This window comes from Thunnus albacares, chromosome 12 (genome assembly GCF_914725855.1).
Source record: "Thunnus albacares chromosome 12, fThuAlb1.1, whole genome shotgun sequence".
NCBI classification, from domain to species: domain Eukaryota; kingdom Metazoa; phylum Chordata; class Actinopteri; order Scombriformes; family Scombridae; genus Thunnus; species Thunnus albacares.
Window position 1 is genome coordinate 29,535,446 of NC_058117.1, and position 18,759 is coordinate 29,554,204.

Consider the following 18,759-nt stretch of genomic DNA (forward strand, 5'->3'; position numbering starts at 1 on the left):
GACCGGGTGGATTTTAAAAGGTTACGTTTACTGTTACCTGATTACGATACCTGCTCTGTTAGCAGGTATCAATATAATATAGCTAAATAATATAGCAATATAGCTAAAGTAGCTAACATAAGCCCAAGTGTGGTTGGGTCCGAGGTGTGGGGCGTGTTTCCAGTGTGAAAGGCGACACTCTGTACTCCTTATATAAAGGTCCTGGCTCCAAACTGAAAAGATTATCACGACCACAAGCTGCAACTCTGCCAAACCGGCTCCAATGAAACCAGCGTCTATCTTTATATACAGTCTATGCGGAGAACAGGTTAAATAAATAACGATTTCTCTACGCTGGAGAAAGAGTAAAAGTTATTTTAAGGATTTTTCTGAGGATACAAATGATCAGCAGCACTTTCTGATAAGGCATCATCTATAAAGGTTTATAAGTTGTTATTAAGGGCTTTATTAATTGTTGATAAAACATTTACTAATGCGTTATAGAACATTTATAAGCCATTAATAAGAATGACTTCTGGGTCTTTTTAGCTGTGCTGTTACTCACCAGGGATTCATACATACTCATGTGTCTCTCACTTCTTAATAAGCCGTCACGTCTACGGTTATAAAAGGTTCTTACAATAATCCATCACGTCTACGGTTGTAAATGTTAATAAGCTGCTTATAAATACATTTTGATCCACCTTTTTTTCCAGGAAGTAAACGGTTGAACAGTCCTTCTTCTCAAAATACAAGAGTGTCATGCTGGAGAGGGATTTTCCCCAACCTGGCAACCTAAAAGTTGTTCTTATTTTCTAAAAAAAAAACCCAACACACTAGTAAATCATTCATTAACAATTAATAAACCCATTAATTACAGCTTATAAACCATTTAAACAATGTTTGGATTATTTTTTTTAAACTACAGGAACATTTGAGACGAATACAACCTCTGTAATGTTGACTGTCAATTAGCTGTCTTTGTTTTACTCTGCGTGTTTACCAGCCTGCAGCGGCACGTATGGATCATTTAAACCGGAGCGGCGGTCCGGGGGAACACAGGCAGGCAGTTAGTCCATTGATTGCACTTTGTGATGTCCGTTTGTTGGAAAGAAAGATGGACATAAATGGCTCTGAGGGCCTCTGAAAAGGGAACATATGCCCCTCTTTTGAAGACGAGAAGCTATTTTGTGGCACATGCACACCATTAGCCCGGCACAACGGAGGAGCCCTCGAGGGGCCGAGCGCTCGTCATATACATGCGGAATGAGTGCGAGGAGCGGCGCTGCGAAGGCATGAATTAGATGTTACAGTCTATTTGTCGAGCCACAGTGTTGTCTTCCAGCTATCCCTCAACAGATACAGTCAGCAGGGAGTGACACAGATACGAGACAGCAGCCGCTTAAAGGACCAAACCGCTGTTTTTTTAATGTCACTGCTCATTAACTGCAAATCATTACTTTATATTAACACTGACTAGTTTCAGAAATGTACCGCAAGGTTTTATATCACTAAAAATATGCAATTGTTGATGTTTGAAACTGTTGTGCATGATTCTGCAGTCACACTGGTTGTAAATTATAAAAAACTGTTATCTTGGGACAATTATTTTATGTTTTCTTAAAATCTTGCACCACTATGACCTTTATTGCAGTTTTATTTAAAGCTGTTTTGTTTTTCTGTATCTTTGTGTGATCCAGTAACGTCAGCCTGTCCACTGTGGCGTAGGTCAGGATGTAGGCGCCGATTCTGTGGGTGATGGCGAGTTTGGGCACCTACATGGACGTCAGGAGATCAGGTATAGCAGAGATTAGACAAAGAAGAGTTTGAACTGTGAGCTAAACCTGTTTTCATTCCAATATTAAACGTTTTTGGTGTCCTGACGGCCTTCTTTGGGTCTTGACAGTACATTGATATAAAAGTGCGTCTTGTGAACTGCTGCCGTCCGACCTGATTGGCTCTAACACTCGGGGGGGGGGGGGGGGGAGGAGTCTAGAGAGATGAGAACACCTGCAACACTTGTAGTATGAAGAACAACTTTATTAGTTGACCGACGCGTTTCGGCTCGTGGCCTTCATCAGGGTCATCATTACACCTTACAAACAACATTTAAATAAAGTAAGTTGGGTCAAAAAAAAGGTAAAACAACCAAGACAACCAATCATATACATCCAGACACATATCAGCCAATGGGGCGTCTACAGAGACGGGTTGGATATATGGTCATGTGACTTCAGGCCAATCGTTGTCCAAGAAGGGACACGAGTGACACCATATCAGACATCTGCCTGCTGTCTTCTGCCTGCGTTTGGGTCCAACAGCTCCACTCACTTCTTGACAATCTGCCTTTGTACCACTCACCCGCAATATCATTTTATTTAAATTAAATTATCGCGAGCAGCACAAGGTTTATTAATTATTTCCTTTGTTGTGCACAGTTTCCCATAGAGTTTTGTCTCGGCTTATATTGATCTGTTGAGCCAAGAATTTTAGATTCAGACTTTGATTCAGATCTGCAAGAACTAAACAGCTACAGAATATGAGAATAATATAATATAAATGCAGTTTGTGCTGTCTGTTCATTCTAATGAATTAGAATTTATAAATTTGGCACCTATGAGTCAGATACATTTACAAAAAAGCAGGCTGACGTTATCTTTGTTTGTCCTGATCATATCTCGATCAGGGAGTTTGAGTTATTGATTATCTGACACACAAGAACATGCAAAATAACTGACCGAACTGCAGGTGACAGTCTCATCAAACTCGAGCACCAAGCGAACTGTCTGAAAGTGGTACATGAATGAAGTGAGTTAGATACGTAACAGATCTACACCGGTTCTTCTGCCTCCAGGAAATAGTCATATGTCTGCTCTCAGAAGTCAAGAATGACAAAAACCCTCACCGTCTCCCGCCTTCTCTGCTTTTACATGTTACTAAACTAAATGTCAGACATATAAATGGAGGCATTATAACCTTAAACTGTCTTAAAACTTCAAGTTTCCAGTATCCAGTGCAGACTCGCTGCTCTCCAAACTTCCCAGACATGTGGTCACTAATGTCTGTATGCTGAAGAACACCAAAGCCCCGAGACAAACATATGCCCTCACACAGAGTTACAATGATTAGTCGAATAATCGATAAGTCGATGCTAAATATTTGCTAGTTGCAGCTTCTCAGATGTGAGGATTGGAAGCTTTTCTGTGTCGTACATGATAGTAAACTGAATATCTTTGGACCGTTGATCCGACAAAAACAAGACATTTGAAGACGTCACCATCAGTTCTGATCAATCAGTTAATCAAGGAAACAATCTGCTGTATAATCTGCTCCCTCCAGTTGCAGCCACACAGTACCAAGTAAGTCTTTAATACAGTTTAAGGTTGTAATGTCTCTGTTTTATCGTTGGCAGTGATAGTTTGGTAGCATATAAAAGCCAAGTAGATGGTAGAAGAACTTTTGTTAACGTTGGACTCGTTACAAGATTTGTTCGCTCATCCATTAATGTCAGCAGCTCGAGTGATTTTGTACCACTGATTAAGGATGTAATACTTCCATCTCCATCATTGACATTTAGTTTGATAAAACAGCTTTTGAAAGATAGATTGTGAGGATATGGCTATTTCCTGAAAGCAGTATATGACACTACACATGCAGTACATCCCAAATTTGAAATATCAGTAGAAATGGCGTGTTCATTTTTTTCCAGTGCTAGCGTAAACACTTCAGTGATATATTTCTGTATTTTCATCGTGTTCTTCCAGCCTTCTGAGTGTGTTTTGTATCAGAGAGATTATGTACCGACACAGTGTCATTGTGCACTTGGGCAGAGTGTGATTTAACACAGGTTCACACAACACAATAAGGCCACTGAGAGGTAAAGTGGCTGTGCAGCTGCTTGTGAAAAGGAGGAGGAGGAGGAGGAGATCCTGTTAGTCTCTGCTTCGGATGATGAGCTGAAATCACGGATTGGAGAACAAACAAGCCTGGCAGCTGCCTCCAAAGCCACGATCTGAGCTCGAAGCAGGTTTTGCCCCTCATCTGCATCTCAATGAGGAATTTGATCACAGCTCAGCATTCAGAGGCAACGAGGCCGGAGCTTTCAGATATGAAAAAAAAACATCTGGGAAACAAATTAAAGACGGAGGAGGAGGAGGAGGAGGAGGAAGAGAGGGATGATTGAAGCTAACAACCAGCAGGTTTCCTCTGTGGTTTGTTTTTCCAACTGACTATGGAGGGATTAAAGGACGACTTCACAGATTTTCAAGTTGATTCCTCTGGTTCCTGGTGGATGAATGAAATCAAACTTTATTCTCCCTTCGCTGTAATAAAATATCCCTCTTCATCCAGCTGCAAAAGTCTTTGGACTTTGGAGTTCAATGTTTCCTCATTTTCTGTAGCGCTGCCTTCAAGGCCTTCAACACTAAAATATCACTAAATACTTTAAAATATCAGCATATTTGGTAAAAAACTAGTGTCATGATATGAGGCCAAATAGAGTTTCTCTGTGATTCTGCCGCCAATAAACCAGAGAAGTTTGAACCTCAAGTGGACAGAAAAGCTGCATCTATCACAAAAAAACCTTTAAAATAAAATGTCAGAGCAGAGATGTGGGACTTCTATGACAACATATGAGGCTGCATATCCAGCTGTGGGATCAGAAACAACAGAGTGTGGAGGAGAAAGCGTCCACCGGAGCTACGTTACAGCCTCAACAAACTTTGGTAAATCTGACTTCATCTTCAGACAGAATATTTTATTGGACTTTGCCAACTCTGAATACAGAACAGAGCCTGTAACAACCTGTAACTTATGAAGCTGCATTCAGCTTGAGCTGTTAGTTCCTGGTTCCTCGTCGCCCAAAACGATAAAAGAAACAGTGTTTGGTTTGTGAGAGAAAATTGAAAAGTAGGTTATCGTTTTATAAATCTTTTGTATACAAATGTTTTCAAACTAAAGGGTCAATGTGTGTTATCAACTGAATGTGATGTAATGTTGTCATTTTTGGGATACATGTTGGTGAAGACGTCCTGCTCCTAGTCTAGTTGAACTCTTGAACTTGTTTCTATCTGAAGGCTGCTTGCTGACCTCTGGGGTTAGCTAGAGATCTCTTTGTCTGTTTTAGAGACTGTGTGGATCATGAGGTACCTAGACAAGCTAAAGTTGAAGGATGTCCATGTTTAAAGTTATTGATTGACCATGAGGTCTCTGTTAAATCGTATGACCATACTTGTTTGTAAGGAGGTGTAACGGTTTGTGGAAGTGTCCATTTACGGACCAGACTGTTTTTATCTTTGCTTCTGGAGAGGTATAAAGCTGTCTAGTTTGAGTTTACAATCTTTAGAGAAAAGGCCAGCTGAACAACATGCTTTCTCTCCAAAAATACAAGATGGTTGTATTTTTGTTTGTGTTTGGACATTTGTATAATTGTTACTGGTGATGTGATGGATTTTTACAGTGTCTACAACTGCTTCAACAAGTAACGATGACAATTTAATGCTTTCTTTATGTCTATGTGTGGTTCTTGAGCAAAGACGAGGAAAAATTTCCACAACAGGTTGCAGTTTTTCACCCTTTCATCCACGATCGTTTCCCAAACCGAGCTGAAACGAAGATGGCAGACTCAGAGGTTTTTTGACTGCAGCATCCTGACTTGTGTGCAGCTCTCTGTAAGTTTACAACGATCCACAGGGCACCGTTTGTTTTATGATCCTTGCACAGCGGTACGATCTATCCAGACTCGATGAGGGAAAATGTTTTGTAAAAGAAAATAAGCCTCAGTGAAGAGATATAATGCTGCTCTGCTGTGAAACCCACCTGCCTTCCATAAACACACCATCGTAGGGTCTTGAACATCTAAACTGCTTCATCGTTTACTATCTCGGCCATTCGTCGCTCACAGCCGAGACGTATTTTGACGCCGTCATTGAGCAGCTGAAAAGGTGACTGCACTGCTAAACCATCACTGTTAATCCAACTTGAAGAAACTTGAAGATACTTCTGAACGCTCACCTGACTGCGTGAGTGAACAAACCTGCGGTAAAGGCGTGATTAGTTACTGATGAAGAAGATGAAGATGGTGCAACTTTTAAGCTTTGAATAAGTGAGGGAGTGTTTTCAGGGCGAGTGGAGGAATGAGATACGGAAGAACTGGAGGAAAATGATGATTCTTAAACAACACACACACTCAGCAGCAGCCATCGCGGCGGGGAGTCGATGAGTCATCCCAGTACCTTTTATACAGGCGGTGCATCAATCAACCAGCTCCTGATGGGAGCAGATGGCGCTTGACGACTCAACCAATATGGAGAAGATTGTGTGTGTGTGTGTGTGTGTGTGTGTGTGTGTGTCTGTGTGTTGGGGCTGAGAGTGCCAGCCGGCGAGGGAGAACAGTTGGATGAGGACTGATGCGAACAGTGGCGCCGAGGCCACCGGAGATCAGCCATCCACAAATGGGAGCGTTTGGTGTTGGCTGTTGATCCGGCGCCAGAGAGCCAGCTGTGCAGCAGGTGCAACAACAGAAGAAGAAGGAGTAGAAGAAGAAGAAGAAGAAGAAGAAGAGCGGGAGGGCGGCGCTTTTACTGGAGGAATGCTTGACTTGTCAGCCGGGGCGTCAGGTTGTCGTGGTGACCCAGGTGTTACAGCTGTTTGTGGCAGAACAGGTTGTTTACAGCGGGATTAGTTCACTGATGTGTTTGTGTGTGTGTGTGAGCAGATCACAGCTGGATGTTTGCACACGTGTAAGAATTTAAAGGATCAGTCTGGCAATTTTCTGTATTTTTCTTATTGTCAACAAATCTCATGTTTGGAGCCAAACAAGCAATAAACTGATGTACTAACAAGTGTTGTGTGTGTATTGAAGCCTGATATATATTATTCCTCTGTGCTGTAGACCTCTGATGTCCAAAAACTATTAAAAACACGTCAGTGAGCCACAGCGCTGCACTGGGTGACATGTTCCTTCATCATGAGGAGTTTGGTCACGTTAGTTTGTTTAGAAACAGCTGCAAAGACGAATAACAGCATCACCAGCTGTGAAAAAAGGGAGGATTTGTGCAAACGAGGGTGAAAATCATCAAGAAGTGATGCAGTGAAACTGACAGCTGTAAATATATCCGTGTCCTTGTCAGCCACAGTCGACATATAACAACCAGCGAGAAGCAATATTGTGTGATTTGTTCGCTTCCTGTGGATTTTCATCGTAAGACAGAGGCCACTGAGCATGAGCAGGAACATAGTTCGTATTGTAAACAATCATTATTCTTTCTTCTATGGTCTTTTCACTAACAAAGACCATTTGACACCATTTGAACGCTATAAAAAGTAGATTTATTTGGATTGTCGAGAGGGTTCAGGATTAGATGAGGATAGCGTACGGTGGGCTGGATGCGGGTCGATGGCGTGGGGATGAACGGGGACCAAATGGAATCACAAAGAGGCCGGAGCGTCCAGGAACCCGGGGGTCCAGACTCAGGTTGGGGGACATGATGAGCATGAGAACTGAGACGAACGGGAGAGAAAGGGTTAGACACGCTTATATAGATATACACGGATGATTGAATTTAGTGAGAGAGAGGGGCGTGGTCTCGTTCCTGAACCTTTGTTATAATAATAACTCCATTTCAACATGTCTCTTCATGCCGAGATTGACAGTAAATACTGTAAGTATGTATGTAAGTTCATTTAAAGTCTATAATACTCTTAACAAATACATCAAAACAACACAACAAATGAATACATTTGCTTTCTGCTGCTTATCTACAACAATAAGCTGTGAATAAAATAACAAAAACCAGTCAGTTAAAGTGTCTTTCAGGTTTGAATAAGTCAATAAAAACTGCAGCTCCGACTGATTTCCCTCCACACGCAGAGCGAGCAGAGACCTGAAGGCAAACAGCAGCGCAGACACGTATCCTCTCTTCTGCTCAGATGCTCTCACTGCAAACATGAACATACAGAAAAAAAACATACACTTGTTTTTTTTTTTTTTTTTACCCCTCCAGCTCTCAGCTTCGTCTTTTTTTTTAATCTTTTTTTTTTTTTGACATGATTCAAGATGCCATTTTTTTTTTTCTCAGCCGGGCATCCACGTTCTCCTCGAGTCAGACATCAGAGCCTCTCGGAGCCTCGGGTGGAGCGTGTTACAGCGGTTAGAAGAACAATAAAAACAATAGCAGGAAGTCTTCCAGGTTGTGTCACAAGCTGATTGAAGCTCTGGGAGAAGAGAAACCTTCACAGGAGGCTCGAGCAGGTCCGGGGGGGGGAGGGGGTTTGGTAGAGGTGGCGTGTGTTTACTGTGAAATGTTGGTTTGTTTTGCCCAGAGGAGAAACTTTTCACTGTAATGTGTTTATGATATCAAAGTGATGATTATGTAATCATGCAGCCAGACCGCCGGGGCTGATGGATAATATCAGGAGATGAAGACGATCTGCAGTGGTGACGACAGAGGAGGGAATGTTTTCTTTGCAGCGTGGAAAATCACACAATTAAAGCTATAACATGTAATTATTCTGCATTAAAATGTCTAAAAACAACTAGACCTATGTTATATATTTTATATTCCAACAATGTTCAAACCCAGAGAAATCTGTAAGTTAATCAAAGTAACGGTCCGTTTCATTTGGTCGCCTGTCGATGACGTCATACCTCCTCTACCAAAGAGTAAACACGCACCAGATGCATACGGCGGCGCTGTGTTTGTCCGCTACAATGGCGTCTACCAAAGAGTAACTTACACACATACAAGATAATACATCGGCGTTGTGGTTGTTCCACACAAACTGTTATAAATTGACTTTTATTCAGTTTTAAGCCACATTTTCATGATAAATTTAGGTGGTTTTTAACTTTATCTTTTAGCCAGAAGAAGGATTTTAGTCATCGGACGTCTGGATCTTAAGTTATCAGAGAAATAAACTGGACAAACGTTAGCAGCAGCTCGGCTAACAGCCCCTCCAGGAAGTCCGGTGGTCACCAAACATCGTCGGACAAATAATGATTTTTTAGGTGAAACAGATTTAATTAGTATTTTAACGAAGTGAAACTGGTTATTTAACAATGAAGACAACAACTCCCATGATCCCTTGCTACTTCACACCGTCATCACACTCTGTCTTTTGTTATTGTTTTGATTGAGACGCCTAGCGGCTGAAATTACATATTGTGCGTTCAAGTATTAAAACTCAACATTTCAGTTGCATGAATGTTTTCCTAACTTACATAATGGAGACACAACTCAGAGCAGAACATTCCCAGTGGGAGACGTTTCCAGAGGTTTCCAATGTTTGTCAAATTTGCATTTTCAGTTAAAATTTGTTTTGTATGTCAGTTTGTCCAAATCTTGGGACCAGTGTGAAGAATCTCTGGAAATACTGGATCGATTCTTCTTGTCATTAAAAAAACAATTTGACAAAAACACAAAGTTTGACAATCTGGGAAACACATTTTCATTGATCCATTTTCAACATTGTAGTTTCTAGTGTTGGATGAAGAGATGAACATCCCTCTCATGTGTTGTCTGTTGGTAAAAAACTTTACATTGAATTTTATTGCTTCATCAGACCAACAGTGGGAGGATGTCGTCTACGCAGCCTGTGTAGTGAAAGCAGCTTTTAGTGTCTACACAGGAGACGTTCAGGTGTCGTATTTAGTGAAGGTCATCTGAACAACCTCAACAACAAAGATTACAGCACACTTATAGACGTGCATGACAAGGTTACATCGTTAAAAGACATCGCAAACGAAGCGTCAGAGCAGCTGAAACCTGGGTTTTGTCTTACAGGCAGCATTTCTACATACGTTCACCTCAAGTTTTGGGACTTTAACCATATTTAACATTCAACATCTGTACAGTATATTGACAAAAAGCAGAATATGTCTCCTCTCTCTCTTTTTAAAGTTCATTTTTACAAGAAGGATCTCATTAATAGAAAGGTGCCATTGATTTTGGATGATTTATTGACAATCTGCTGCTCTTTGTGCTCTGTTGGTGGAAGAACACCTGACTAACACACTTCATGCCACGTTGTTGTACTTTGTCACCTATCTCGTTCGTTATTTCGGAGCCTGTCAACACTCTCAGCTCAGGTGTCAGGATTCCCGGGAATCAGCGGAGCGCTCAGAGCATCCGAGGTTAACTCCGAGCGACATCACACGTGCTAACATGCTAACACCTCACCAAGTGTTAACATCTGTCCTCGTGGCACGATTTCAACATCTATTTCTGGTTTTATTTTATTATCACTTCACCACCACCTGTCTGGGTTTTTTCTTTTTTTTTAAATAAATAAATTCTTCAATGTGCAGAACAGATCACAGCAAGAAGCATCAAACAGAGGAGTCGTCATCGCTGATTGATGTGCGTTTATACCTCAGAGCAGCAGGCGCAGCGTTCATCTTGAGGACATAAACAACATATAAAAGACTGATCTAAGAGTCATTGTAATTATAGTACAGGTGATACTGTTGAGGTGAGCAGACTGTTCAGTTTATTTGAAACAGATGTCAACAAATACAAATCAGAATTACTTAAAAATACATGTTCTGATGGTAGATACAGTCTACAGTTTTACTATATACTGATATCTGGCTTTAATGAGTTTAAATACACTAACAAACAGACGTATCAAAGCAAAACAAGCAGCAGAAACTGGAGGGAAACGGAGCCACTGAGGCTCAATTAAAACAGAAAGAGGTGAAACTATATCTCACCTTTCATTACGGACTCTTTATATGATTTTAATAAACTGCTGATTGAACCTTTTGCATCTTGTATTTGAACTACTGCAACTTATTGTGTACAGTAGTGATTTGTGTCGAAGTTGTTTTGCACTTTAAATGGGTTTTTATTCATACTGTAACCGATTATGATCTTGATTTATAGATAATAATGTAAAATATATATAAAATCAAACTAGAATCTTTCAGGTTTAGATGTTTTAATGCTGCAGGTTTGGAGCCTCCTACTGGACAAAAACAGCTGTTTGATAAATTTCAACACTTTTAAGCATTCAGACAAAAACAAATTAGAAGTAAAAAAATGGCGACTTTAGTCAGTCAGTGTTTCAGTGAGTGTGTTTCATCAGCAGTAAAAGATCTGCAGCACATCATGTTGATAGAAGCACAAATAAATACGTTTTATATTTCATATTTGCATACAGTAGCTGGTTCGCTGTCTAGAGCCCCAGATGTGCAGAGCCGGCCCTGAACGTCACTGTGATGTGTTTGCTGTCGCCTGTGTGGATTCAAACATGTTCATTAATTTACCTTATTATGAAGGATTTGATCAGCACGTCGATACTTCTTAAAAATATTAAAAACTGGCTGTACACAAATCAGGATATTTCTTATAAATACACTTAATTACTGGTGTTTGTTTCTGCAGTTCAACTATAATTATAAATATATTATTAACTCTTCCCTCCAGTGACGCTGAACTCCTCTAACGGCCGACATCAGTCTCATGTTTCACCTTCAAGACTCACTTTTTATTTCTGTTCATCATCTATGATGTGAAAAAGTCAGATTTCCAGTCAGAGAAGAAAAAAAGTGTCTTGGTTGAATGTTTTTCTGTTGTTTGTGATGCATTATGTAAAAGCACTTTGAATTACTCTTTTATGTATGAAATCAGCTGCACAAACATAAACTCGCCTTCTATGTGTGTGTGTGTGTGTGAAAGTGTTTTTTTGTCCGACAAAATATGAACAATACAAGTAAAAACACTCAAACATTCGACGCTGCTACTGGAGCTACGCTTGTGATTGAAACAAAGTGAGTTTTCATGCTTTAAAAAAAACAACTCTGAGGTCACACAAGAGACAAAACATGTGTGATTTATTATTGCAAACTTATGTTTTAAGACTCTGCTTTGAAAAATAGTTAAATTTGTATTAAAATGCTTTTTGAGGCAGTAAAACATCACTCTACTTTTTTTCAGAGAGGAGAGAAATTATTCACATAATAAGAGGTTCCTTGTCACTCAGTTTGACAAATATTACAGTCAGTGTCGCAGCGCCAGCCTGAATTAATTCAAACGTATTGATTTATCGGTGCACTGAAGGCCTCAGACTGTCGGTTTGCTTTTCAGCGCAAAGTCGAGGTCAACGGCTGAAACTGATGTCGATTTCCGTCCAAACTTGAGTCAGACTCCTTATTCTGAAAAGCAGCAGACAGTCCAGTCCTGCTCTGTACAAAGGCTGCTAATGGCACAGCGCTGTGTGTGTGTGTGTGTGTGTGTGTGTGTGTGTGTGTGTGTGTGTGTGTGTGTGTGAGAGAGAGAGAGGACAAGGGGGGGGGGGTTACAAGTGTGCACACACAGCGCTCACGCAGGGAGCCCATTTCCAAATGTCAAGTGTTTGTGAAATAAATGTCAACTAGCTCAGGGATGAGAAATCAAAGGGCTCCTTAACGCCGGCTGCAACGTCTGAGCTGACAAAGAATTCAAAAGATAAGAATGGAAAAAAAAGTACGACATTGATTTTTGTTTCCCAAAACTCTGACATGTCTAAAAAAAAAAAAATTCAAATGAGGCGTGTAAAAAGTTAGCGGGAGTCTTTGGAAAGCAGCTGGAGGAGAATCTTTGCTATTGACGGACTGTCAGACTGCCTGCCTCACTCTCATAATGTCAGCAGATTCAGCAGAGGGGGGGGCGGGGGGGGGGGGGGGGGCGATGCTGGGAGACCATTATGACACGCTTCTGGCGCTGGGAGCCGTCCCAAAGAATTTCTTTCATTATTGAGGTTTCAGACGGAGAATCTGGCAGCGTCTGATCTTCAAAGCCTCCGTCTTGTTTGAAAACACTCGGTGACGCTTTTATTTTAACGGGTCGCTCGGTTTCCTGTAACTTCTGGTATGAAACTGTAAAATCACATCTTACTAATGTTCCTCCGAGACGTCTGAGACGCTGAGATAGCTTCAATGTGAGGAAACTGTGACCGTTTCTGACCTTTATTTACAAGATTTACATGTTATAAGATACCAGAAGTCATATAAAAACCCCTCCACTAGACTTTTTTCAGACGCTCTTTGTGGTTTATTGATGTGCTGAAAACACTTGTCTCCTTCTTGTTTGGTCTTTTTGGATTCCCTCCCTTCGTGGCTGCCCTTCGTGGCCTAGTTTCAGTCTGATCCCGACACGGTGGAGGCTTCAGTGAGATCTGTGTGATGTGGTTGAGTGTGAGACAGCAGTTCCCAGCAGGACAGCAGCTCAACTCTGCCCCCTAAGGTGAGAAATATGGTAACTGTACATCTATCTACATGTCTCTCTGTGTCTATAAAGACACTTAAAGCTTAGAAAACGTCTCCATTATACTGATTCTTGGTGATTTATCCACATTCCCCGTCTCTCTCTAAAGTCATGACCGGTTTCTAATTGCTGCATTTGGAGTGTGAAAGAGCCTCATGATAACAGACATCTGTCTGTCTGACTGCATGACCAGAATCTTTAAAGAGTATAAAAACTAAGTAATAAATCCTGAAATCCTAATAAATCTTGTTCAGATTCAATTTGCATCAAAGCAAATGTTCAGGAAAGACGGTTTAAATATGAAGTCAGTGCTGCAAGTGTCGACTGTTACAATATTTAATGCAAAACACTATTTTACCACCACTGTGGTACAACCATTAATTAACTGTTTTAGTGGCCGAAACCTTCAGGACCCATTAAGGAAAGTCTCATCCACTGCATGGAGACCAAACCAACCAGTTAGACAACGTTCACATTAGAGGCCTTAATGCTCCAAAGTGATTTATAGTCAGTTTGTATCCGTCTGCAGCGTCGACCAAGCAGGAAGCTCCAAGTCTGAGAAGTGAAGCCAATGCCGACGTGCCTTAAACCTGCGTTCTCTCTAACGGCCAGCAGGGGGCGACGCTACTGGCTGCAAAAGAAGTCTGAGTGTATAGAAGTCTATGAGAAAATGACGCTACTTCTTACTTTATTTATTACCTCAGTAAACAGTTTCCTAATGAGTTTATGGTCTCTCAAGTCTTCTTCAATACATCATGATGTTCATTTTGTAAGTTATGGTCCCATTAAGAGTGAAATAGATGATAAAGCAGGGTATGCTTCAGGGTGTGGCTACATTGTGATTGACCAGTTGTTACCATGGCGATGTGCGAGGTGCTGTATTTGGACCCTGAGGACCAATGCTCTCATTCAAATATGGTCACTTCTCATCACTTCTGGCTCCAAAAAACCAAGATGGCGACGGTCAAAATGCCAAACTGGAGGGAGTCCACAAACCAGCAGGTGACGTCATGGTGGCCACGTTCATTTTTTTTTTTTACAGTCTATGGTCTGAACGCCGTTGAGATCCTAAACTTGTATGCGTGTGCAGATTTAACTGAAATGTGAGCCGCATGTGTACAAGAATAACAGCAACAGATTTTTTTTGTTTTTAATTGTGCGGTCACAATAAGTTTCTTCCAGTTTGGTTTGAATAAAAGCTTCTCCGTAAACATCCAACAAACGTGAAACTTCCTCGTCTCTCCATTGACCCCCGTCGCTGTTGTTGCTCTTCTTCATGTTTGTTTTTACCGGGCAAAAAAACAAAAAACACATAAAGTCCAATCTGATGTTCTGACAGCAGCCAGAGATCAGATATGAATCACATAGACACGTTTCCCAGATTGTTTTATTCACATTTCTGTGAAACAAATCAGATCTGAGTCATTTAGAGGCAGAAAAGTCTGATTTGAGCGACTTCAGCATGTAATGTAAATGTAGCCTTGAAGCCTTGTTTAGTAAAACTTTATAATAATGATCAGTAGCAAATCGTTTATAAGACATTAATTAATGATGAAATATTCATGAACAAATCATTAATATAACACTATGTTAACATAGAACAAATATATTGTAAGTCGTTTATAAATGATTAGTTAAAAAGATGAAAATTAGCTGTAAGCTAACTCTGGTGCAGTACGTACACAACACTGTATAAGATCCCAATAAACACAATACAACTCAATTATGTAATATTAATGAACAAATCATTAGTAGTTGATTAATTAATGATTTGTTGATATATTATGAATCACTTGTGAGTAAATAATTCGTTTTTATGTGGATAAACATTTACAAATTATTTAAGTATTTAACTATTTTATTATTGATTGATTATTTTATTGATTCAGGGGTAAATACACACAGACCTATCATCACTGAGATCTTCAGTCTCCAGCTCTCTCATGTTTCCAGTATCGGTGCTTCAGTGTTTGTGGGTCTGTAACACCTGCTGGTACTTGGCGGTTGGTGAGAACTACAGTCGTACTGCGACACAAAGGTGAGATTTATGTTTTATCAAAGGTGTTTTCAAGCACAGTGCTTCAGTTTAACAAGAAAAAAGACTCGAAACTCAACACAAAGACTAACTGGTTGGTTTAACTCTGTTAAACACAACGTTGGACAAGTCAATTTAAAACTGTAATCAGTTACTGATTATACATATTACTTGTTGTAAAGGCAATTACGTTACTTTACTCATTACTATTTACACAGAATCTACACTCTGCATCTTTTGTATTTAGCACATTGCATGTAGAAACAGGAAATGAGACGTTTGTGGTTTAACAAGCAGGCAGGGAACAGTTTGGAAGGATTTACTGACCATCCAGCAGCTAGTGTTAGCATAGCGTTAGCGTAGCCTCAGCTGCACCGTTCACACCTCCTCCAACTGAACTAAACTAGCGTCAGGTGACTCCTGAATGCAGGCGTACGTGTGGATAACGTTAGCATGCAACAGTGCAAGTCATATTTCTCTGATGTCTCTGGTGTCAATGTCCTGATGTTTGCACGTCCACCATCCATCCGAACCTCCTCTCTGTGACCTCTGTGCTGTATGAAGATGTCAAACTTCTTGGGTTAAAAAGAAGAGCTGCTAGTGAACATAATATAGACAGTAATTACATATTTGTTAATGCTAATTAGTAGCATACAAACATATTTTGTAGGAGAAGAGGATAAATTAAGGGAACAAACAGGACAAATATAGTAAAATATGGTGATTTCTCCAAGCTCATGCTTCCAAATGTGAGGAATTCACTCATTTTATCTCTTAAAAAACAATATCATCAGCTGGAAATAACAGCAGCTGTGATATTTTATTAAAATCTGACCACAAGTGTTGCAGTTACCTCTGTGTCTCCTCCTCATCATCATCCCTCCCCTCAAACACCTTCAGAGCCTTCATCTCCTCTCTCCCTCTGCAGAGGATGACTCATTGTTTCCAGAGTTTCCCCGACACGACTCACAGACACATCGGTTTATTTCTCGCTCTGTGCTGAGGGAGAACGCCACATCCTCGGCTCATCAGCTCTAATGTCACCGATCGGCTCGTCACGCCGACCTGTCGAAGCCGTCCGGGAGCCGCAGTCTAACAGCTGTGGAGTTTTTCTGAGAGCAACAACTCGTTTATGTACTTTAGACTGAAGCTGCAGATCTGTAAAGGTTTTGATTTTGACCAGTTTCATTTTAAAAGAATAACAGTCAACCCTGAAATACTGTTGTTAGGGTGAATTGTTTCCTGTGTGTGTTCAGGTTTAAGCAACAAAAGCACTTTTGGTCACAAGTCACTGCAGACTTTTTCAGTATTATAAAGAAGATTATAACCTTAACCAACCATAAACATCAAATGCTTAATAATGCTGTAGGTTTGTTGTCTCGCAACGTTTGTAACTTGCCAAATATCTTAATTAACAACATTTTCTCGTTATGTTGAGAGGAAACATGATGCATTTGTTGCAATTTAGCTGCATATGAAGGTAATTTGGAGGCAGTTTGCATGTAGTCTGTCTTAATACTCACTATGAACGACATGTATACAGAAGTTGTAAGAAATATTGCTGAAATGGAGGCAAAGTAAGTGTCAGTAAAACTAAAGAACACAAGGTGTATAAAGCAAAAATTAGTAGTTTATTACAACTTATTACAACTTAACAAATTATTATTTTTCAAAATATGAAAATAGAAAAAACTAGAAGAAAGTAATTTCAGAAACTAGAGCCCTTTAACTCAAACTGAGGTCGACTAAACAAACAGCAACCTGAACCGAACTCAACATAACAGACCTGATAAATGATGCATGGGGGGGGGGGGGCAGGAATAAACAATTAACTCTATAACACAAATTAACCTTAATCTCAACAAAGATTTGAATCAAGAAACTATTTACAACCAAAACTATTAAAAGCAAGAAAAATAAACTTAAAGTCTGTTTTTTTAATTTATTTATTTATTTTTTATTATACACAAACATAAAACACATATTCAATACTCACACCCACAGAGAAAAAAACAAAACAAAACAAAAACAACAAACATTCCACATATATACACACATAAACAGCATTATATGTAGTTGTGGTACAAAAATAATCACTTATACAGCAATTTAAATTTAAATCCATTATTCTATAGAAGGAACTGACTGAAGAATCTAAATAAAATATTAATTTATAATGACATAGAAACAATCATAGTTCTGTATCCCAAGTTTTTGATAATGTCAATATCTTCCATTTATTTGGACTCGACGGATCCACGAAACAAAACACGAATCAGGATTTAACACAAGCGAGAAATATTAAAGACAGAATGTTGAATAACCAACATGCGTGTATTCAAATTAACCAACAAACTGTCAATAATAAAGTGTTAAAGAAGAAAACTACTAACATTTGATCACATGTGGTGCCGCCACCACAGGAAGTATTATTTTAACCCAAACTGACAGATGCAGGCTTGTTTATGATGATTATAAGTATTGTGGGTAATTTCACGTGAGCTGAGTGATCGTTTAAAGCTCCACCAGCTGGAGTTGCACCAAAGATGAGGAAGAGGAAATCTTTTGTAATTAATTATCTAAATGTTTATCACTAAAGTTACTGAATCTTCTGTTATTCTCTGTCAGACAAACCATCCATTTCTGTCTCTGAAACTTCTCTCCCTGCACTGATCTGACAGTCAGTCACAGGTACGATTGCACTACTTCTCTACTAACTTTCATTCCTCCAGAACTTCCCGTCTCACCTTGATGTGAACGCTGCTATTTTTATCCCCGTGATGAAGAACAGGGCCCCGCGGCAGAGAGACGGAGCGCTGCGACACCTTTCACATCTGACGGAGATGAAACGACAACCAGAGCGGGTTTTCTTCTCTTTGTCATTCTTTTTTTTTTACAGATGAAACTTCTTGCGTAGCGTTTTAGCGGTTGAAGCTAGGCGGTCGACTCTCTTCATGTGGCAACTCCTGCAAGATGATGTAAAGCTGAGAGAGTTCAGATGTTCTTTCTTTAGTCAAGTTTTAGTGTTTCATAGTGCTGAAATCACAGAAGATTCTCAACAACTCTGCAGAGATTTTTATCCTCATTTAGCTCCTAGTGTTTTTGGATTTGCAACACACTTCCTGTCTGGTTCAGTTTCAGTTGTTTTCTGATAAACCAGTGTACTCTACCTGCCCAGCAGCAGTTAGCTGGAGACTAACTGGTGAAGAAAGTGGATCATTTAGCAGCGTAAGAGCCAGATATTTCCTTTAGGAGTTGGTGGAGACCAAAGCGGAGCTAAAAGGAGAGTGAATATTAAACTTACATTCATCAGATGGACACAAACACCAAACACAATGTTTTCTTCTCTTGTGACTGAAAATGAATAATTCAGCTTTAAGATGCAGTCCTTAAAATAGCCACTCGACACTGAGTATTAAAAAATCTAGGGATGCACGATATTGGATTGCTGGCTGAGGAGACTATTACACATGCAATCATAGATTGTACTAAGTATGATCA

The 18,759-nt window shown here is 40.0% G+C and overlaps 1 long non-coding RNA gene across 3 annotated transcripts; it reads left to right on the top strand.

Moving 5' to 3' along the window:
* Positions 1-101: 101 nt before the first annotated feature.
* Positions 102-18,491, top strand: LOC122994613. 3 transcript variants are annotated; one of them, XR_006406638.1, is made up of 5 exons: positions 102-307; positions 1,680-1,777; positions 13,095-13,202; positions 15,113-15,261; positions 17,887-18,491. It is a non-coding gene; the product is annotated as an uncharacterized LOC122994613 (long non-coding RNA). The 3 variants fall into 3 exon arrangements; XR_006406637.1 differs by having other exon boundaries at positions 102-1,777; XR_006406636.1 differs by lacking the exons at positions 102-307; positions 1,680-1,777 and having other exon boundaries at positions 12,246-13,202.
* The last annotated feature ends 268 nt before the right edge of the window (positions 18,492-18,759 follow it).